Source organism: Chamaea fasciata, unplaced genomic scaffold (genome assembly GCF_029207755.1).
Source record: "Chamaea fasciata isolate MVZ Bird 193981 ecotype frontalis unplaced genomic scaffold, bChaFas1.0.hap1 SCAF_7, whole genome shotgun sequence".
Taxonomy (NCBI): Eukaryota; Metazoa; Chordata; class Aves; order Passeriformes; family Sylviidae; genus Chamaea; species Chamaea fasciata.
Genome location: NW_027094092.1, coordinates 37,292,088 through 37,315,405, shown reverse-complemented (window position 1 = coordinate 37,315,405; position 23,318 = coordinate 37,292,088). Strand labels below are relative to the sequence as shown.

Genomic DNA, 23,318 nt, shown 5'->3' with positions numbered 1-23,318 from the left:
CTGGAGAGCAGGAAAGAGGAGATGGTGAGGACAGAGCTGTGTGAGTGCCTCCACACACACACAGAGGGAGATGCCAAGTCAAAACTGGGGAGTCTTTTTACTGCCTGTGTAATGTAGGGATCAGTCCTGGAGCCTGCTATGATTATTCATTTATTTACAAAGAAACATACTGGAAGACAGGACTGTAAATGGGCTGAAGCCATGCTTGGATATGGAAGAAGTTTTGGAAACTGAATCTGACTTTGCTATTAATTCATGCAGAACTGGGCTTTGTTTGCTGAATTGTTTGCTTGAATGCTTGCTGGCATGTTTGTGTGTAGGTACAGCCTTCAGGTCTATCTCCTCAGTCACTGAGAACTGCCAGTTTTCTCAAGGTCTTCCATAATGAAGCGCTTTTGCTGGAAAAGTGTGCAAATTGCATGAAATTGCTGAGATGCCATTTTTCTCAGGTGCCAAACAGCACAAATGACAAAGTTCACGTATTATAATATAGCTAAAAAGGTATGTCTCATTAATGAGATTGTAAGGGCAGTGTTTTACTGGCTTAGGACAGAAAAATAATAAAAAAAAATTATGTGAGGATACAGTACTAAGAGTCAATATAAGGAATACCTTTTTGAAAAAAAAATTCTGTACAAAAGTTGTCCATAGGATTCCAAATACTACCCACTATATTGTATGTTGTTTAACAAGAAGCAGAGTTCTAAAGTGTACTGACAAGCAGAAACACTTCCTTCCCTATGCATTATGTGCAGCAGTTTTGAATTCTAGCTTGAGGAAAACCACCCCAAGTGTTCTAAAGCCAGAACTTTGGCCTGCCTTGCAGCTGGGAGGCACATCAAGATGCAATAATATTTACACAGAATATTATTTAGTATCTAGTTATGTGAAATGTATTAATCAGCACTCAAATCCTTTTTACTTGTTTCTGGACTCACCTGAATGCCTCCATAACTTATGCTTAACTAGACTTGTTTGGCTCCCTTGCTTGGTTCTAGATTTCTAGGTGTCTAGAAATGAGCCCCCTTTTTACTGGATCATGAGGGAATCTGGGGAAGATTTCTAAAGTTTGCACTGTAAGTGCTGCTTCTAGATGCAGCTTATATTTGTAAGTGAAGACATCCTTGTGCTATGGCACTTCCTGCAGGAGTCCTGTTTGTGTCCATAGAAGGACTGTGCTTTGCAGAATGAGAACAGCACCCCAGGCAAGGAGTGGACACAGCTGCCTTTTCTGTGATCCTGGAGGAAATGTGTTTGAGGTGCTCAAGGAGAAGGTAAGTTTAAAACTGAGATATGCAGGAGACGAGTGGCACCTGAGGTGGGAGTTAGGGATGCTCAAGTCCTGTTTTGGGTCTCAGACTGAAAAGTCATTTTCCTGTGTTCTCTTTACACAGCCTGGGAAGCGTCGTCTTCCATGAAGCATGAGATCTGCTTAGCTAACTGTTGGAAGGTGTATCATAGATAAATCTTACATTATTCTTGTGTGTACTGTAGGGGGGTTAGTACTGTTTGCCATGAGCTGTTCATCCAGTCAGCGCTGCTGTTTAATCTATTTTCTTCTGGTAAGTTGCTTATAGAGGTTTAGAGCAAATGGCTGTTTTGCAGGGAGCTACACAACAGATGTAGGAAATGAATCTGTTCAGCCACTCCTGTAAATGCTAATGAGTTCAGCTAGATAATACTCTTGTTTTTAATTCAGATGGACTGCTATATGCTGGTTCCCTGAGCACTACTTGTACGAATTTTATCTGTCTTGGTAATAAAAAAGACAATAAAATGGGTATTCTACTTGCTAAATTGCAACAACTGCTGCTGTAACAATTGAATTGCAGCAGGTACAAACAATGGTGTGTGCTGGCATGGCTACCCAAGTTTTAGAACTCTCTCAGACACAGAGGCAAGGAGCCAGAAAGCCAGTGGTTGCACCTAGTTCTGCAGACTGTACATAAAATACCAGATACACTCTTGTTATCTAAAATAGAAGTACAACAATGTTATTAAAAGGGTTATTAAAATTTGGCACTGAAAGAATCCAGCTTGGAAAACCTTTATTTATCCTGCCACGTACATAATTTTGAATAGAATCTGTATTGTGCCATGCTTCTCATGTGAGGCTTGGAAATGTCATCCTCCCTCAGCTCTTAGTGCTGCAAAACCTCAACCTTAGAAACAAATCAGGGCAAGACAAGGAAAACCAGGACACAATTCCTAAATCTATCTGTCCTAATTTAGGCAAATTGTTTAAGTCGATGTTCCTGCTAGCTGTGAATATTTTGATGCTTAATTGTCCAGCCAGAGATGTCTATAGTCTTGCTTACAGCAGTTGGGTTGTAGAACAAGCAGCACTTTGACATTCTCTCTCTTTCCCATTCCACACAGAGAAGACTGAAGTGACTCAAATTAGCCGACATATTTTGAGTAAGTGTGTGGAAGTTTATTCTCTGAAAGAGAACGTCTTGGTCATTGAGGATGAAATTGCCAAATTGTAATTTCAGTTTAATTGCTTTTCTTTCTGTGAGAGGAGGGAAATGAGGTGCCTTTTTAATTATTATTTATTTATTTATTCCCCAGCAAGAAAAAAGGGCTGGGGGGAGGGGTGTTGTGTGTTTTTTTGGTTTGTGGTTTGATACATAGAAGCTTCACCCCACTGTCCCTCTTTCACGCACTTGATGAAGTAACAAAGTAATTCTCGGTACATTAATGCAAAGCATCCCCATCTTCACTTCCTTGGAGAGCTCTGCACCTCTGGAGTACTGATGTGTAGGAATTCCAGCCTGCAGTGATTCTCAAATGCTTAGTGAATGTATCTCACAGTGAGCCTTCACAGCTGTTCCTCAGTTTCCCTACCCATAAAATGAAGACAAGATATCATGAAGATGGAAGATCATTTTTGACAGCTTTGAACAAAAAGCACTCATAACTGGCAGTGTTTCCTACCTTTATTTTCTTCTGCCGTCTGAATCAGAGGGACTTGTTTTTGAACCTGTTACCTAACTTTTTTTCAGCAATTTTTACACTTCTCAGCCATTTTAGTCCGAGCATGGAAGAGACAGGTATAACAACCTGTCTAAAATACTTTCATAACCATATGAGAAATAATGTCGAAAATTATTAAAATTAAGGACACACATTGTATACCCAGCTGCCAGGTCAAGGCCAGAGCTACAGGAAACTTTAACATAAATATTAATATAGCAGGCACTTTAATTAGCTGTGCCCTTCAATCACTTGTTATTTGCCCCCTTGGTCTCCATCTTGAGCCTTCATAGAATAGGATGACCCCTACTTGTCAAGTCAGATTTCATTCAATTTATCTAATTACTTTTGGGACCCTTTTAATACATGCTCCACAGAGTGCTAAGATTGCCCAGCTCTGCGTCTATTCCTGGACTCAAATATATAATACAGGATGCAAAATGCACATCAGAACTCCTGCTTAACATATGCACAGCCTGCTTTAAACTGCACTTCTTATTAGTGATTCCTTGCTTCCAATCAGCTGAAATAGCTGGGAGCAAGTATACTTCATTTTTCTCATGTTAATGCTTTGCCTTTTTATTTCCGTCTTTTTCCCTTCAAGGCTGTTTTTGCTCCAAAGTTAATGGAAGGAGAACTGAAAAAACTGTCTGAGAGCATACCATAGAAGTGTAACCTTTATGGGGAGGTGTCGGTACTGGTGTAAAAACACTTTTATAGATCTTGCCACATGGCAGTGATTCCCCCATGATGAGCTGCAGCCACAGTCACACTGGTGGTCTCTTCCAGCTTGTGGATGCCTTGCTGGTCTCGGGTAGCAGTGCACATTTTAGCTTAGAAGAAAAATAATGCTTTTTTCTCATTTGTTGCACAAGTTCCTTAGGAATAGTACACAGACTTCAAGCTTTGTGCAGATTGTGTGTTGAGTCTGATCTCCTATAATGTTAAGTGCTAGGGCCTCATGTAACCTTCGGATTTAAAACACCATTTTCTGATTCGGTCCTGGATAAAAATTGATTGAAATCATATGCTGAGTTTTAACACTAGCATCCAAACACACCTGTCTTTAATAAAGATTTGACAGACTTACCTTTGACTATTTTCTAATCTTCCTCCTTACAAGGTTAGAGCTGTTTTTAAGACAAGCCAAGTGTGAAAGGGAGAGGCAGAGATAGTGGCAAGGTGAGTCAGACTTACCAGAAGGATTAAAAAAATAAACCTTGAAAGCAAGGGTAATGTCTTGTGATATGCAAGATTTATTTTTTTAATCCAAAACCTCCTGTTTCTAAAAATAACAAGTATTGGAAAGAGAACAATTTGCTTGTTATGAGGGGAAATGGGCCAGCTGCTTAACAGGACACAGCAATTCTAAACAGTCCTAATCAGGAGGGGAAGCAGAATGTGCTACTCAGTTGAAGTTCAAGGGCAATTTATAAAGGCAGAAAATAGTATCTCTTACTCCAGACAGAACATGACTAAATTAAAAGGGATTATATCTTGAGTGTGTGAAAAAAAAATTCAATAGAATTACTGCAACCTGGTAGTAACTGGCTGGAAACCTATAGCTTTTGTTCTGGATCATTTTGCATTTAATATTTTAAATTGTAAATTTGGAGGGTTCAGCTGCATTGAGCAATATCCTTGGGTTGGTGGGTTTGCTTGGGCCAATGAAACCTGAAGAGGTTTCTGCAACCTGTTACTGGCCTATGTAATTAGTAAGATTGGATGTCTTCACCTCTCTGGGCATTTTGATTCCAGCCATATTTTTTGGAAATAATTAAGAGGAAACAGCAATGTTTTAATACATTTATGGGTCCCTTCCTTTCCACGAAGTTTTGCTTTTTGGCTCCAGCCCCATTTTTCTCCCAATCCCTCACCCACACACTCACAGAGCATAACCCCAAATCTCAGCACTTATTTTCTTAGCAGCTTTGGGAAGTGGTTGAACATGCAGAAACTGAAGTTCAAAGGGTACAATTCCTGCAAGTGAGGCACGGACATTTGCAAAATGTATGAACTGTGATCTAAGAAATCTCTGGTAACAAGGACATGCTCTCTCAAACATGGTATTAGTTAAGGTTTCTTTTGATACTTTATAGTACTTTAATGCATTTTCTAATGTGTTAGTGGAATAGAAGAAACAGAACAACATCTAGGAATAAACTGTCTTCAAAAGTCTTCAGTTTCTAGTTATGTAGAATGTGTTTCTACTGTGAAGATGGTTTTTTATTTTTGTGATATTTAGGCTGGTTTCTTATGTACGAGCATTTTGCACAAAGCATGTTTAAATGTATGCATATTTATTAAGACATGTCAACATTTTATGTAGTAGTTTTGATATTGCATTCTGCATTCAGACAGTCCTGCCGGGCTTTCTAAGGGCAAAAAGGGGAGGTGGGAGGGGGTGGAGGCCTTATTATGTGATCTTTATAGAAAAATTATTGACTGGATGGACGGATGATGGTTTGCAGCTGAAATTTCTTGAGATATGTAAGAACTGAGTAAAGATGGTCAAATGTTCTTTTAAACAAAAGAACAGTTTCCCAAGGATCTAGTTAACTCCCCCTTCCCACCCCATTTTCTGTGGAGAAGTGTTGCCTTTTTTTAGAATTCAACATAGAGCTTCTTTCTCTCAAAAAAGCCTAGAAATATTGCTATGTTGTCTTACAGTGTTTTCTAAGCTTCTGTTTTGTCTTCTGTAAGTCAGTGCCTCGTCTCCTGTCTGCAGCTCTTGCTTTACTGTGGTGTGAGTGTCTCCAAGTGGAAGGTGCTGTCATCTCAGTTAACAGGGAAGATCACAGAATACAGACTTGTCATCTGAAAGATGAAGGAAACAAAGAAGTATCTGAATTGATCACTGAGGCAGTATTTCCGTGCCACCTTTTTGATATTTGCAAGTGTTAATTTTCAGCCTAAAACTGAGAATATTTTTGAGAGATGGAACCTGAATGTCCAAATGCCCAATAGTATACTCATTTATGCTCCTACCACAGCAGTGGTAAAACCTTTGAACCTTACTGAGAGGCATGTTTGGTAGGGTCTGATTCGGTTTATTTTGGAGGAGCTGAGTCCGACCCTTAACTAAAAGCACTGGGAGACGTTTTAGTGCTAAGGAGATCGGTTGCCTGCAAAGAGCTTGCAATTATGCTCCGAATGTACCCTCACAAAGGCGTGTTTTGCCTTTACTTCAATGCTGCAAGTCAAACCATCACGTTCCAGTCACATTTTCAAAATTATCCATCCTTCTTTGCCATTTTATGGAGTGCTGCTAATACGATGGAATGGGCACAGGAAGACTTCCCTGTGCCAATTCGAACAAAAAGGGTTTTGGCTGCCTTTCAGACTGAAAATAGTAGGTGCTTACGTTTTTAATCACAGTGTGAGCAAGAGCTCACGTACACACATTCACACACAACACGCTTGCTCTGACGTGTGAATGTGGGTCTGGAGGTTTGTTGTTGACAGCAGGGTCACATTCAACAGTGGCTGTCTGATCAAACAAAAGTAGGCTACAGCATGGCAAACAAATTGTGCTCTGGGTTTCTGATCTATCAGCAGCCTTGCCAAAATGCCAGCTAGCTGAAAAGGAGACTGCATTGTTTCTAATGAAACATGCTGTGCTCACTTGTCTAGTGTGTGCTTTAGGAAGCAAATGCAACAGGTCTCCTTTCATTTGCTCAGTTCCCTCTGTGCGGCTGCCTCCTGTTCCTCACACATTAAACAACTGCATTAGATCTTTCCCAGAAGCTTTATGTATAGTTTAATAATTACATTTGGGAAAATAACTTCTCTATCTTACAGATAAGATGTGCTGATTTCTGTGCAATTTATGGTTACTGAAACGCTACACTTTTGGGAAGAGAGAAATCTAAAAAGAAGCACTGTGTCCTCCTAAATAGCCTCATTATTATAAAAACAATTCCTTGCACACATAGAGATAAATCTGTGTGTATGGGCTTAATGTTGTCAGATTCTTGAGTAGTGTAGGATGTGTACAGAAGGTTATTTTTGGAATTGTTTTTGTTGTTGCCTAATTGCAAATGAAATAGTGGCACTTCCTGCTACCATAATGTACAACTCCCTGCCAAGAGACCTGTTGTAGACCAAAACTCTTATGCTTAGTACAGTAAATAAGAATCTTGTTAATTTAAATGATTCTTATTTAACTGTGGAATATATCAGCTAACATAAAAAAGGCATGATCAGATGTCCCTGTAGCCTCCAGGCTCAGCTGACTCATTTTTAAACCCTGAAAATTCTAGATGGGGAAGTAGATAAGGAGAAAGCATTCATGAACAGTAGATGATACCAAAAGGTCTTGCAAGCAGGATCTGTCCCTGTGTGTACTGAACAAATTATGCTTGTGGGGAATGGTCAACAGGGACTAAGGAAGGGAAGCAAGAACTTTCAGAGGTTAAGTAACCATGGTTTGTGTGGAAATCTTGGAAGAACTGAGTTTATCTAATCTAGAGAAATGAATAACAGCCTCAAGGTACCATTAAGAACATGGTACGAGTGTGGAGGGGAAGGACCTGCACAAGTCCTTACCTGTTATAGCGCTGTGGCTAAAACACAGCAAGCAAGGGTGTCTTATGCTAGATATTAAAGATGTTTTTCAAGCTGTGTATTGTCAAATATTGGAATGGATTCTGTGCAGTCCCTGTCACTGGAGGTTTTACAGTTTTAGAGTCCCATAGAGAAATGGATTGATTATTTTGGAGGAGAGGAAAGAGCATGGACTAAGCGCCCTCTTGAGAAGATCCTGGTTGTGAACAGGGGTCTGATTTATACCTGGTGTTCCTGTGGCTGCCACAGCTGTTGCTACCATAGCAAAAGGATCAAAGTCAATTTGCTGTCCCTGTTGTACCATAGATGTCTTTCCAAGTCAAAGAGCATCTTCAACACTTTCCTTCAGAAGAATTACAAACACTGCTCAAAGTGACAGCCTGTAGCAGATGGTAGATTTCTAGAAGTGACTGCAGCAAAGATCAATTTCTGCCTTTAGTGGAGGGGCTTTAACAGTTACAAACAAATCAATTCCTAGTAAACATTAGTGATGTGGAAAATGTACATATTCAGGGGTCACCTATCAGAATTGTTTTCCTCTGCCAGGTGGGCATCATTTTAAGAAACCTTCTAGTGCCTGGCTAAATTCACAGTGACAGTAAAATACAACACTCTTCTAGCTATTTGCTTTACTGATGCTATTTACTTCAGCTGATGCTCTTGAAGAGTCTTCCTGTGATTTGTTATAGGACCAGGTAGACCTTACCTGGATAATTGCAAAGCGGTGTGCTATTTTGTTAAATGCAGTATATTCTTCAGAAGTGTATTGGTTTTAATAAGGTGGAGACATGAAAACTCTGACTTTTTCTAGTGCTTTATGCTTAAGTGATGAAGTCACTGGCCTGCCATGATACCAGTTTTTGGGAATGAGCGGCTGAAACATGAAGTTGACTTAGTGACTTTACAAGTCAGTCTCCCAAGCAAATATATTCCTCTGTGGTTTTTCTCTGGGTGAAAAAGACATCGAAATACTTTGTTTCTGTAAAAGGCTGTCAGCTGTGGGTGGTTTCTTTTTTGGGTTTTTTTGTGTGTTTTTTTTTTCTCCCCATTGGGGGGGGAAGAAAAAAACCCTTTAAAATTACTGCAAAAGAGGGGAATTTTTTATTTAGCAGTTTGTGGAGTACCTGAGGTGCTTGTTGCTTTCCCATGACACTGTAGTGCATTGCTCCCTATGCTTTGTTACTGTGCTCCTTTGTCCTTTCACTTTACCCAGATCTGAATAGAGATGATGTTTTAACCTTCAGGATTGTGCAAGGCATATAAAGTTACCGCTGTACTTTTCCTGGGTTGCAAGTCAGATAGACTCTCCTGATTGATAACTATATATAATGTGAATTAGTACTTTACCATAGGGAGAAGCTGATCATCCCTTTTATTCCTCTAGTAATTCATATTAAGCTGTTGGCCCATCTTAAACCCACACCTTAACCTTTTTCTGGACTCTCCCATTTCTACCTTCTAATCCCTACTTCCCTATTACTGTTCTTGGGTTTTAAACAAGAAGGGTCCTCTATTTATTTAGTAGGTGTGAGGGCCCACTGGTTTACTGTATGGTTATGTCAGCTTCCACATTACAACTTGGCTGAAAGCACGTGGGGACAGCAATAGGACAGGATTCCCTCCTCCCCTCCCATCCCACGTGTGATTTATGCAGTAGGTGTCAGAGTACCTGCTCCTAATGCTCCCATAGCTGGACTGAATTGTAGTCTGGACTACATGCTCCACAACATACTTTAATAACGCGTCATAGATTTCTGTTTATTTAGGATATATATTTTAATACAATTTTTTTTCTGTCTTTATCTGAGAGATAGTCTGGCTGTATGGTTGGGATGTACTTTGGCACCTGACACAGCTCAACAGCATCTCTGAAAGTGAAGGTGAGAAGCTGTAGCAATCACGCCACTCTTTGGCACAATTTTCTAAACTCCCTCTTAAGCGAGGGTTTGGAGCACTACCTTTCTGCCTGTATCAAGCAGAAAACAATCTGCTTCTTACCTTTATTCCCTGCTGATCTTGTTTCTAAGCTGTGGCTGTTTTGGAAAACAGAAACTTCTTTACAATGAAGAATGACCAGACATTATATATTGTACTCTTTCTCTGTGTGTGTGCGTGTAAAACTGTTCAATTGTGTTGTAACTTGGAATTCTGAATAGTATTCTTTCATTAATGTTTTTAGAGAGCTTACATTTCACACTGTGTTGTAGTGTACTGCCACAGGAAGGGTTTTATTATTTATTGAATTTCTTCCTGAATAAACGTAAAAATCCAACAAAGGAAGTATTACTGTACAGATAAGCAAGTGATGTTAATAATAAATAATAAATATAATGACTGCAGAGCACCATTCAGGTCACTATGTTACTGTTATTTTTTTTTCCTGACTTCAGGAATAAAAGATTATTTGAAGAAGCTTTAAAAATAATTTTCTTAATTTCTTTCTCTTATCACAGAGCTAGTCTACATACAAGTCGATTCCAAGAGCATTGAAAGTATTTTGGTGTTAAGTCTGCCTATAGGTTGGTCTTTCCACTTAGCTTTGAGGTCTTGCCTATCTAAAGAAAATTACTACTGATGGCCTGTGAGCAATGTATGTAGTTGAGCTGGTCATGAACATAACGTGACTGCAAGCGTCAACCAGGATAAACCATCTTTTACTCCTTGCAGGAATTGTGACTGAAATACGGTTAAATACAGAGATTTCTTAGTACAGACTTTACAAGCTTCATTTTCTAACTGCAGACATTTGAGGGTGCTCTGCTTTTCCCATGAGTGTTGCCTTCTACTTCCTCTCGTGTTGTTTGAGAAGTGTGATGGTCTCCAAAGCCCTTGGGTCTTTCCAATGCTACAGCAGTGGCAGACTGGGATGGGAGGTGATGCTCTTGGCTCAACTGGCAGACATCCCACAGCTGATAAGAACCATGTTCCCTTGAGACTGCATGCACATTGTTTGGGTGATCCATTTTCTAAGGTTGCTCTGGCAACCCAGGTATGCATGAAAAAAAAATGGTTATTTCTTGTTAGACATATTTGGTTGCCTTGGTAACAAGAGAATAATTTATCTGAAATGCAACTGGATAGGATAATTGATATATTTTGAGGAATGCCTACAGGCAATAATAGGGATTTGTCTGCCACCAACAGTTCCAGACTTCAGAAAAAATAAGGTTAGGCTCTGAAACAGGAACAAGTGTGTTATTTCTATGAGCCTGGATGTAAAGGTAATACTGTTCTTCCTCATGCCTCTGAGGGATCCTTGATGGACTTTTCTGCAACTTTAGTGCTGATCAAACTGCATCTATGATTTCTTTTGAATATTTATTTTACACAATCCAAAGAGTTTAGAAAACCTCAGAAGTAATGAGCTCCCACTATTGTTTCGTTTCTTTGTTCCATGAATGAAATGCCTTGCAGCAATGTTGGAGGCTCCTGTACAGGAAATTAATATTGACAATGATGACCCATTATTACAAATACTAATGACTGACTACCAGGCCTTAAAGGCATTAAAGCCCCTGGTTGCTAAGCTGTCTCACTGTAGTCCAGTCTTTGTGGAAAATTTAAGAATCTTGATCATCCAGTATTTGATGTGTACTTAAACGGCCTCATGTTTTCAACACCTTGTTAAGTGTCTTCCAGCCCTTGTGCAGGACACACAGTCAGACCTACTCCCCAGTGAATGAAAGGTTAAAATCTGATCCGTTTTTGTCTCTTTCTGCATAAAGGCTGACGGGTAGGGGAGTAAGAATGGCATGGAAAAACAGATGGGAAGAGTGCCTGTGGGAAGGCTGAACAGGTGACCCTGGGGTCCTGGGACTTTTGTTGGGGTACATGCTGGAGCACAGCTCTATCTGACTTCATAGCTGGTTAATTTTCTTGTAACACTAACCTTTTCAGAGTGATGGTTTTCCTGCTAAGCTGTTCTGCCCTAGGCTTTTTTCTCTCACCTGACTCAAGTGTCTGTCCTTCCATGACTGGTGTCTTTTCTTCTCCCAGTAACTTCTTCTGCTCCCAAACAAGATATAAAGCTGGCAACCATCTTACACAAGGAATGTTCAGCCAGGTTTTAAGGGTGCTTATGTGAATTCACCAGAAGCTTGACAGTTTAATAGCATTTCTGGAATATAATCTCAAATTTCCCTGACATTTTATTATTTTCATCTTTTTCATTCTGGATATGGAATCTGATACCAAGAAAACTCTCTATTCATTTTAAACTAGCTCTGAATAAGGTAGAGCTCAGAAAGATATCTGTTTTCCTGGAGAGGAAAACTATAACTTCTTAAAGTTTCCCAGGAATATAAATTCCAGCAATGATAGATCACAAGGTCAGTATAATTAGGAAAAGGAAGTATTTACTTTATTATAGCTAGGCACCAAATGGTGTGTGCTTTCACCTTGAGAACCCTAGATAGAAAATGTTTCCAGAAAAAGAAAGTTAGAGCCCTAATGAAAGTAGAAATGCTTTTCATTCCCTCAAGACACTGTTTATTGTGTTAGTATACAATCCATCAATGCTGTAAATAGTCAATAAATAAGGTAGTTGTCTAACATACCTCAAGATTTTGTGCTAAGGGAAATATGGTTCTCTCTGTAGCACAAGACAAGATCCTTCTTTAGTCACAGACAAGGACAGCCTGAATGGATAATGTCTGTACTTGAATCCTTATAATGAAATTTGCAGGTGGTCAGCCATTGAAAAGCCTTTTAAATTTATTTGTGCTGTGCAGTAAACTACTTGAGCCTGAAAACTTTTGACTTTTAGAATTCACAAGTAACTTTTCAAACCATGCAAATAGGTAATATTTTTCAAGGAAAATGTTCAGTTCACTCTGGTTGAACAATTACGAGTATTAACTCTGTAAACGAAAGTGTTTAAAAAAAGTACCTCAGTTGAGGAATTCTAATACTAATGCAGTAGATGGTGGTATGTTAACTCTTGTAAACCTCTCTATTATTGTATCTGATCTATTGCTATCTGTTTTCCTGCAATAAATAAGCATCTTAGACTTCAATTTTCCTGCAGGAAAAAACCCAACTTTTTTTTTTTTTTTTTAGTTGAGAGAATCTCAGCCTGAAAATACTCAGGTTTTTCAGGGTTTTCCTTGTTTTATCTGGCCATGGGCAACCTCTGTGGAAGTTTGCTGTGACTATTTGCATTGGAATGAAAACTGGAGCATCTTAGTATGCAGAAATCATACCCTGAGAAACTACATCATGCTTGCCTGTTGAATAAAGCTGAAAAGTACTGTTCTTCCTCCTCCTTTGGCAATTTCAGAAAAGTTCCTGACATCCAAACAGCTGTCCAGCTGCCACGGGGCAGAATCATTTAGAGCTAATTAGCACTAGATCAAATTTCAGTTATCTTAGAAAACATTTGGCATACTGTTGCAGGCTATGTTATGGTCTTCTTCACTGCTTGTTTGATAAATTTTAATTTGTAAATGGACAATTTTAACACTACTTTCAGTTTATTATTTCTCTAAAAGAGCATGTAATTGATAATGCTGAGATGTTTGGTATGCTAACAACATACTTGTTATTTTGCTGTTATCTTCCCCGTTCAATATATTTGAGAATGATTACAAATTTCTTTAAGAGCCTCTTACATAGTATGGAGTTTCCTGGGAAGTTGGTAAGTCTAAAGCTTACAGAAACTTACAGCTTCTTCAAAGATGAATAGTAAAACAGTTATTTTGAAGTTTGGTTGTACTGTCTGCCTTTCTTGTCTCCCACAGTGGAAAAAGCCCCTGACACTCTATGGGGATTCTCTTCAAAGAAAGTGGAACATGATCTACACATGAAATTGTAGACTTCATTGAATTATTAAAAGTCTGCTGCTTTCTGGCAGCAGGGTCAGAAATCTTCAGTCCAACTCCATATTTTACCTTTCTAGGCTTTCTGTCTCTTTCTACAAAATCTGCAGCTGACAAAATTTAATATAGTCTCTGAAAGGACTCCTGAGCACTGTTATTGTTTCCTTTGATTGCTATGGAGATGTTGTAAAAGGGACAGAGAGAAAATTTTAAAAATTACTTAAAACAAAGTCAAAGGTGGCCATTTGAAATGAGAAACTCCTTGACTCTTTTCCAAGCACCTTTCAGTGTTTCCATCTTCTGTCTATAGTTTCCGACTCGGCAGAAGCTGGACATTTCTTTAGTATCAAGAGAATGGTGTCCATTATTTCATGGGAACTAGTTTCTGTGCATTAGAGATAGAAGGAATTCACTTGCACTATGAGGATTTCTTCTACAGCACTGCAGAGCAAGAACTGTAGAAAACGTCCTGCCTGTGGTTTGCCTATTCTGGAAGTTCAGCTCTGTTTAAAATGAATATACAGGGTGATGAAATCAGACCTATACTAGCCTTATAATTAGGAATGTTGCTCTGGGGAACTTCTGAATCACTGGAAATGCTATAGCCAATCAGCCAGGTCACAAAAACTCTTGTAACAGCTGATTGAGTTCTGTTTGAATCTAGTTTTTCTTTGTAGTTTTTAATTTTTGCTGAAAGGCTGTGCTGTGGCCTTCCTGCTTTCAAGGCTAGAGAGATGATCCTCTATCCCAGCTGACCTCTTATGTGTTGTTTTGAAATTTATTGCTAGTTGATTCAGCTTGTTTTTGTGCTAATATTTTCTTTTTTTCATGGCTTCTTTTCCTTTGCTTTTTTATTCTCTTTTCCCCCTGCTGACTGTTTTATAGATGGTGTACCTCTCAGTCATCAAGCTGTTGGGCAAAAAAAGTCATCACTCTTAAGAGAAATGTGTACTACTCCATAAGGTATCTGCTGTGTATTTCCCTTTTCTGTTCAAACTGGGGAACCAGTTGCAGTATGTTTTCATTCTGTCTCTCATCTGAGTTGCCTTCCCATGGAAACTGGGACATAAGGGAGAAAGAGGGAAGCAAGGCCTAACGTCCTTATGTGGAACTGGGTCATAAAGGGGAAGAGCTTACAAGCTAAAGACATGAAGCATGCTTTAGGGTCCTGCAGTACAGCTTGATTTTCTTTGAAAAGCGTGAATGATAAGGGGATGGTGAAATTAATATATAGCACCTGCTCTATCTGGAGATCATGTTCTTCAGACACAGAATGGATCAGCTAGATCTCACTAGTGCTTTGTAAGTAATCTTTTTTTTTTTTTGCTTCTTTCCAAAAATCTTGCCCAATAGAATCCTCGTCTACAATCTGACTCTTTCACATCTGAATTATATTGGTAGTTGATCATTGTTCAGGAGGTTCCATCCATCTCAGGTTTTCTCCCTCTTTGGTTCTTACCAATAGATATATTTATAGCAAGAAGGCTTGACCCACATGTGTAACCTTGTGTTTGGTACAAGTGACATTTTCATCCCATATGTCTCATTCGAGCTTTTAACTTACTTCAATGTTTTTTCACTGATCTTCCTCTGTATTGGGACCCTTATGTTCTGAGACAAGAGCAAATTTTAATGCTGCACACACATTTTTGCACCATATTTAAAAAAATAGGAATCAAGCTTATTCTAAGAAGTAATGAGCCATTACCTGTTAATTACCCTTCATCTCCATACCTGTGAATTCTAATTTTCTTGTAATCTCCCCTTTAACCAGTTATTCTCCTAATTTATAATCTAATATAATATTAATCTCTAGTTTCTTACTTAGTGATTTCTCTCTTCTGTTACATCATTAAGTAGTTTTACCGATGTCCACGTAGATTGAATCAGGTGCCTCTCCTTGGTCTTAATAATTATTTACTTTCATGTTTAGTCTTGCTTGTTCTACTTTTAATAAACCTGTGCAGCATTTCTTTCCATTTCCTTCCATGTCTTTAATTATTCTTTCCATCAAAGTTTGCTCTAAAAAATTGTGTACAATTGTGGTCAGACTAAGGATCCTCTGTTATGTTTCTTTCTCCTTGCTGTCCTCTGGCTGTATGACCTCTTGGAAGATTTGACAATGATTGCTATGGAGCAGACTTGCTACTTCAGAAGCTATTTCTTTTTGAGGCTTTGAAGTAACGCAGACTTTTGCAAGTTGGAACGTATGGAGGCCTTCAGCCTCTTTCTACTCTAACACAGTACTTGTGGTTCCTGTTTTTGTTCTGTTTAGCCATTCTTCATGTGCATCCCTACTCAATATTTCCAAAATATATGAGTTAACTGACATAAAAGCACTTGGGTTTTGGTCTAAACTGTAGTTGTCTTTAATCTCTATCCTACTTCACCACAATTTCAGTTCCCATCTGTATTTTATTTTTATTTATATTATTGAAGTATTAATCTATATAGCTTATTTAGCTATGTTATCATTGCTACCTTTTGGTATGTCTCTGCACAGTCTAATTCTGTTTGACTTCCAATAAAATTGCCAGCAGAATTATTCCCATAAGATTTTGACATCATTAATTTTCAGATTTTACCTCTTAAAATGCCTGTCAAAAGAAAGAACATGGCATCAAAACAGCACTTGTTTGTTTCTGGTCAATAAGATACCACATCATATCACTGAGTTTTATCTTCTTGGATGTTGTGTTGGAAGTGGTAATATGTTGAGTCTTTCCCTTCCCTTCCCTTCCCTTCCCTGAACTTTTGGAGAATTCTTTGCATTAGCTCATAGGTATTTTCAGAGTGTTCTCCAGCATTTTCAGCATTTTCTTGAGGGTATAGAGAGGAGGAAAATGTAATAAACAGGATTTTTTTTTTGAGGGGGGGAGGGGGGGTGTTATTTCCCTAATATTAATTTTGGTACAAATCACAAACCTATAAAAAATAAGGAAAAAAATCAGTCAACTTCCTTAGTAGATTTTTGCAATATATATTCTATAGATATTCACTATATATGTTCAAATGATTTTCAAGGTAACTCTATCCTGATTTTTAATGCAAAACCAATTAAGAAAAGGAGATAAAATAAGGGCGTAATTTTTTCTTATATCACAACTAAAGCAAGCTTGACAGACTGGTTAGTCATTATTTGAGATGGAGAGAACAGGAGGAAGAAAGACATGACAGTTGTAAGGCTACTTGATCAGTTTGGGAACAAAAGCTTCTACCTGGTCTCAATCCATCATGCTCTAGTTTGGGACTTTGAAGACTTTATGAAATAGCAAAGGATAAGAACTGGAACTGAGCAGAAAATTTTATCTTATTTGCACCCCTATCCAAGCTTCATAATTAACAATGAGTTAATTTTGAGGCTACAATTCCTTGTTTTACATCTATTACCTAAGAACAAATGCTGGTTTTTGTTGAGGTTGAGTCAATTCTTCACAGTAGCTGGTGTGGGGCTGTGCTTTGGATTTGTGCTGGAACCAGTGTTGTTAGTTAAGGAATGTTTTTATTACAGATGAACAGTGCTTTTTACACAGAGTCAAGGCCTTTTCTGCTTCTCACACCACCCAGCAGTGAGAAGGGTGGGGATGTAGCTGGGACAGCTGACCTCAGCTGACCCCAGGGATATTCCATACCGTATGGCATCATACTTGACCATAGAACTGTGGGGGGAAAGTTGTCTGGACAGCACTGCTCAGGGCCTGGGTGCACATTGGTTGATGGTGAGCAGTTTTCATTAGCATCACTTGTCTGTCTTGGGTTCTATTTCTCTCTCTTTGTTATTTTCTTTTTTTTTTTGTACAATTTTGAATTATTTTTTTTTTATTTCAATTATTAAACTGTTTTTATCACAATCCTTGATTTTTTCACTTTAAGCCTTCCAATTCTCTTCCCCCCATCCCTCTGGGGGAGTAGCTCTGTGGTGCTCAGCTGCCAGCTGGGGTTACAACACGTCAGCTCTTGACACAGTCCAGAGGGACCCCTGAAGACACAGGAGGAAAAAGCAATCCCTACCCGAAGACCTCAAGAATGATTGAGGGAAGATTTCTTGAGTAATGTGTTTAAATGCAGTTTTGAGATAGATATATGTCGGTGTGGTGCATAAATTATCACAAAGCCTTTCTTTCTGCAAAAGGGCAGGTTTTCATTTACATCATGACAGTCAAAAAACTCAGTCAAAAAGAGGTTCTGAGCCATGGGTGGGGTGTGAGAAGCCCCAGGAGCTGGGCAGGGACAGTCAGGCTTGTTGAGCCCCCCGGGCTGTGAAGGACATTGAGCCTGCTTGTGTGACCATCCTAGGCATGCTTATTTGAATGCAGCATTCGGACAGATACTGTGTATTTGAAATATAAAGTAAAATTGGGTCGATTCAGTCCTATAAATGTAATTTATGTAGTTTAGGTATCAGAATTTGGTGTAGTTTCCTGACCTCAGGGTGATATAGCACTAAGACTCATCTAGGTTCAGAAACTTCCACGCAAAGACTCTGATCTGTGGTAAAAGCTATTAAGATTTTAAATGAAATATAATCAGGATTTGGACACAATGTCATGGAAGTATCAGTGAGACAGAAGCTCCAATTACAGAAGCCTGTATTTAATGTTGTAAGGGACTTAGAAATGTTATTCTAAAACTGAACATAAGAGCCATAGAGTTCAAACAGAATTATTTTCCTAGCATATGAGGATCCCAAATTTCATGAAATTCAAGCTTATCTTATTATATTTTTGATGTTTCAAGAAAAAAGGGAAGAGAATGAGAATTCTTTTGCTTCCTCTTCTTGATACACTTTATCTTGCTTGGCTTTGAGTTAAAACTGTGACATTCAATTAGGTGCTGAAAATTTAGTCATTGATTTGACAGAGAAAAAATATGAATAATTTCACATAGAAATACAATTTCTGCAGGATCTCAAGTCCCCACTTAATGCTATAAAGCAGTCTTTTTTCTTTTGTCCCTCTCCTGCAAAGATTTTGATGGGAAAATTCCCATATTAATACCTATAAATATAGGTATTAAACAGAGCCAGAGGAGGGAGCCTCTAATAGTTCTATGAAGACAATGAAAGCCTGTTGAGAATTACAGCAAAGTGAGAAACTTTTCAATTAAAAAAAAAAGCAAGCAATCAGAGGCCTTTGTTGATTCCTATAGCTTTTAATGAAAAGCCCTCCATCTAAACATACTGTAGTTATCTTTTTCAGTGACTCAGTACCATGCCTCCGTGAAATGCAATCCATGACATACTTGCAGCTGGTGCTGCAAATGCTGCCTAAACTGCCAAAAACCTCTTCCTGTCGTTAGACCCAGGCCTCGCTCCTTCCCCTGTCACAGCAGAGTAGTGCTGGTCCTTTTCAACTCAATTTTGCTTTGCTTCTCCCCCCTTTTTGTCTTCCTTTCTGTCCTTTTCCTTCTTCCAGGCCTGCCCTGATCACGAGGCCTGTTGCCTACTTTATATGGCAATGGGTTGGGGTGGGGAGCCCAGCAGTGGGTGCCCTTCAAGGGACAGCAGTGAGATGGAGGCAGAGTTTTTATCAGCCCAGATAAACATGCATGGAGGCAATCCACAGGAGGATTGTGGTCGTGTAGGTCAGTTCACTCTGCTTTGAAGAGTGCAGACACAGTGTACTCTTCACATCCTGAAAATGATCTGATTTATACCTGGTGAGCAGCCACTGCAGCTGTTGATTCCTCTTGGAGGCTTTACCCAGTCTCCCTATGTGCTGCTAAAAATAATGTCTGAGCAAAATATTACTTAAAATTACAAACATTAGAGTAATTCAGAATGTGTGTGTACTTTCTGGCTACTGTAGCATTCTGAATCTTCAAAATGTGACACCCATATGACCCTACATCGTGTTTCTTTCTTCTTCAGTTTCCTGAGTCTGGGTACACAAAATGATATAAAAAAGTCAGAAGTCTGAAATCAGATTGCCTATAGGTTTAAAATTGTTATCTCTGCATATGGCTAGCAGTGGTTAAATGCTTAAAACCCTTCTATTTCTTGTTCTGTTAAGCAAACCACTCATAATTATCTACCGTATATAATAATGATTCCCTGAGCAGCAAATGAACAGAAGCCTTCTAACACACTGGCTGAAAGGACTCCTTCAGTCCTTCCTCACCACCACATGAATGACTTCTAGCAAGAATGAGCAATTACAGCTTAAGATAAAGGGTTAAGGCACTGTGATTCCAAGCTGTAACAACTATTATTAAGGTACTGGCATTGAAGGTGGATTATAATCTTTACCAGTGAAGTCACTTTTTTGCCTTCATTTTGCTCTACAGTTCCCACACTGATGAGTTATTTTAATAGAATTTGTATTTTACCTACTGCCTGTGGGTATGGTCAAAGCCCTGGCATGCAGTGAAAATTTTGTGCAGATTCCCTCCATCTGCTCCTGAACATTTTCAATCTTCTATTTGACAGGAAATATTTTCCAGAGTTTCTTCTTGCATGTGAGAGACACATGATAGAAAAAGCTGCTCCCAAAACTTCCAGAGAATGTATTCATTTAGCACTTGTTCATTTTGAGATTACAGGTGCCTGTTTAAGTTCTACCACATGTGGTTTTAGTTTCCTTTAGTTTAGTTTTTTAATAGATACATCCAAGACATAATGTTCAAATCCAGATCTGGGATCTTTCCAGAAATTGCAATGTTTTGCTTTATTCCATTGCTGAAATGAAACATTGTTTTCCTGAGTAACAAGTGAACAAGAACACCAAGGATTAGATATCAAATTGATAGCTTCAAAAGTATGCAGTACAACTAAGTGGTAGTTTTACTTCATTATATTTTTTCCTTTCTTTCATCTTTTAGCATTGTATCTCAAATAATCAGGTATGAACTGCTTCTCAAACGCAAATCTCTTCTAGCTGCTGTAGATAATCAGGCTTCAGATAAAAAACATGGTACTTCTCATTTTTATCCTCTGAATCTGTCATCTGATCTTCATGTGCTTAAAATTCAAAATTCATCTCCTTCTAAAGGTCCAGTTAGAGGTTCTCAGTCTGTTGCAAGTGTTGCAGACCATTAACTGTAGGTTGATTATGACCATTTTGCTCAGCTGGTGGCAAATATCAATTAGTGCACGCTTTTCTCTAGATGATATGGCTCTTGAATGGAAATGAAAGGAAGAAAATAGGCATTAAAATTGCACCCTTTCTTCTTCTGAAAACACTCTATGAACATGTTTGTGTCACACAGGCCTGAACTGCCACAGTCTGTTTCTCAAAACTTACTAGAATTATCTTAGCACGCTGTACTGCAGACAAAGCTTTTCAGTGTTCAGTTTTCACTGAAGTGTTTTCCTTTCTTTACCCTCAGCCTCAGATTAATTGTCTGTAAGCAAGCTTGCTCTCAAAAATGTCACATTTAATTGGAAAAGGAAACCAGAAAATAAAAAACTGTCTGGCATGGCTCCTCTGGGCCCCACTCTTAATAACTTTGCAGGTTTCTCTGTTTCTGACCAGCGCAGTGTTGGAAGGCTAGGCTCTCACTGTCCCCACTGCACCTTCTACCTGGAGTCCCTGGGGCACGATCCAGCCAGGATGACAACAGAGGAGCACAGCTAGGTTCACTTCTGGCTCACAGCCTGCACAGAGCAATAACAGGCCTTTTGTCACCACCTTCCCCTCCCTGCTTTGCTAATAACCTGAAGAAAAGCAATAACATGAGCTGTCATGTGGCTAAGGACAATGGGCAGCCATCTGCACTTTGTTATTTCTAGGCCCAACACTGCATCCCAAGCAGGGCTGGAATGGAAGGTGCAGAGCTCCGAAAGGAGACTGTGGATGAGGGAGAAAAAAGTTTTCCTAATAAAGAATTAAGCAGGAAGTATTTGGTTTAGAGCCTTCTGGTTTTCTGTGCTTTGTGTGTATCGAAGGGAATTGTGAAAGAGCTGGATGCCTCTTATGGCGTGCTCAGAATCTGAGAAAGTGATGACCCCAGCTCACCATGTAACTCTAGAACTGAGAGCTGGGATGTGTCAGTCCCTCTGGTCTACCCAATTGCCTGCCTGGTCAGTTTTACTGTGTGCCTCTGAAACTGGTAGGAATGTCTAAACCACAATTCTATTCTTGTGTGAATTTACTGAAAAGCAGAACACTGAGGTTTTGGCTCAAGTTCATGTTGAGAAAAAACTGTTGAAGCAGAGCATTCTGTCTAGGAAGCAGCTGTTTATAGCTGTTGTGAATGTGCACCAGCCTCGAGTTCTGTTTGATAGATAGCACATGCTCTCAGTTTTCAAAGCTTTCAAATGCTTTTCTTTGGTTTTGAGGCCAGCAGAGTAAACAAATCTTGTCTCTTAGAGGAAGAAAATTTGTGGTTATGGGAACTCAGTGTTATGGAAATACACAGGAGAGTGCCACCCTGCCCTGGGAGGGCCTCTTCAGGTGGGCATTCATCTGGCTGCTGTATTGAGATGCCAGCCGAATCCAAGTGATCCCCATTTCTGGCCTACAGGTAGAAAACTGTTTTGATCTAGAAAACAGCATAGTGTTGATGATTATCCATTCAGAGGGAGCACACACACAAGGCATTTCAGTGTTGGGGTTTTGCCTGTGACATCTGAAAGATTTCTCCCCATTTCTCTTCTGTGTTTTATCTTGGAGGGAGGTAAAATTCAGCAGAGAAACAGCTGCAGCCAAATTAAAACCCAGAGTTTTCAGTCCAGTGCAGGTGTGCAGTGAGTCCTCAGAATTCATGTGTCATAGATTTTTCCTGCCTTCACTCAGTGGTACATAGTGCAAAGAATTGCAGAAGACAAATTTATAGTAGGAGCCATTATTAGCACTTATTACTTGCCTGTTTACTGTTGACAATGTTGTGCAGTACAGATAAATCTCTAAAATAATAAGACTTGTGCATGTGGGGACTTCATCAAAAAAATGTTAATGTCCTTAAAATAGATTTTTAAATGTATATATTTTCACAGTTCTATAATTTGATTTCTGTTCTCCATAGAGTGATAAGAACAATTGATACAGAGAAATTAGGTCACTCTTTAGTAATACATTCAGAGACTAAATTTTCCTCATGATTTCCATGGTTTGTCTCTGTTCTAGACAGACTCTTCCCCAGGCAGGCCTGTGGGAGAATGAAAGACTCTCTTTGTGCTGAGAACCAAAACTGGAGAGGTAGGGAGGGTCCTGAGCAAGTAGCCTTAGGACTTTCTCCAGTGCTGTCTATAGCAGGGAGACTTGCCTTGACAGGAGACGGGCTGTGGGACATTTTTTGGTGGGTGGAAGAGTGCCACAACAGAAATAAGGTTCTCACCCATGTTCTGTATTCTCCAGCTGTATGATGGAGGGCTAGGTTGCTCCCCCCAGAATACCTTCTTCCTTTAGGACTGGAGGCCATGCTGGTTAGTGACTAGAATAAGAGTGGGGATTAGGAAGGTCTCTTCACAACTCTTGTCATTCATTTACCTTGGGTTAATTGCCTCACCTTCCTCATTCCTAAATTTCTTAAGCTGTAAATTGTGAACAATCATATCTGTGACTTAAAAAAGTCCGTTCATCAAGTTAAGCAACAAAAACTGAGTAATATCTATGAGACTAGTCTAGAACTGCCATCCTGTAGATGTTTTCCCCAAGCATGCCAAACAGCTGCAGCCTGTAATGGATTGCTTTTTTGTTCATTTCCATTGGTAACATTTCTTCAAGAAGAAGTTTGCAATGATCACTTTTGTTTAGCTCTGAATGTTCTAGCCTCTGTAGGTGCTACTTGGTCTCCTCTTTGACTCAAGGGTGGTGCTGCTGAGTGTTGCTAGGAAAATCAGGCTCCTGCTTTTTATTTTTGTCACAACAGTTTAAGGCAGTTGATCTCCAGGTTTCTTTTGTGTGAACAGGAATCAGACTGCACCAGCACCACCTCCACTTTTTTTACAACACGTTTTCATAGATGGAGAGAACCTGGTGCAGACCCCCAGGCAACTGTCATTCATGGAAAGCTTTGCAT

General features: G+C 39.2%; 1 long non-coding RNA gene across 1 annotated transcript in view; it reads left to right on the top strand.

Moving 5' to 3' along the window:
• Window positions 1-1,998, top strand: part of LOC136291770 (uncharacterized) — a 32,451-nt gene extending 30,453 nt beyond the window's left edge. The window contains exons 2-3 of the long non-coding RNA XR_010721712.1: window positions 1,148-1,274; window positions 1,395-1,998. This is a non-coding gene — a long non-coding RNA (uncharacterized lncRNA). The remainder of the gene's footprint in view (window positions 1-1,147; window positions 1,275-1,394) is intronic.
• The last annotated feature ends 21,320 nt before the right edge of the window (window positions 1,999-23,318 follow it).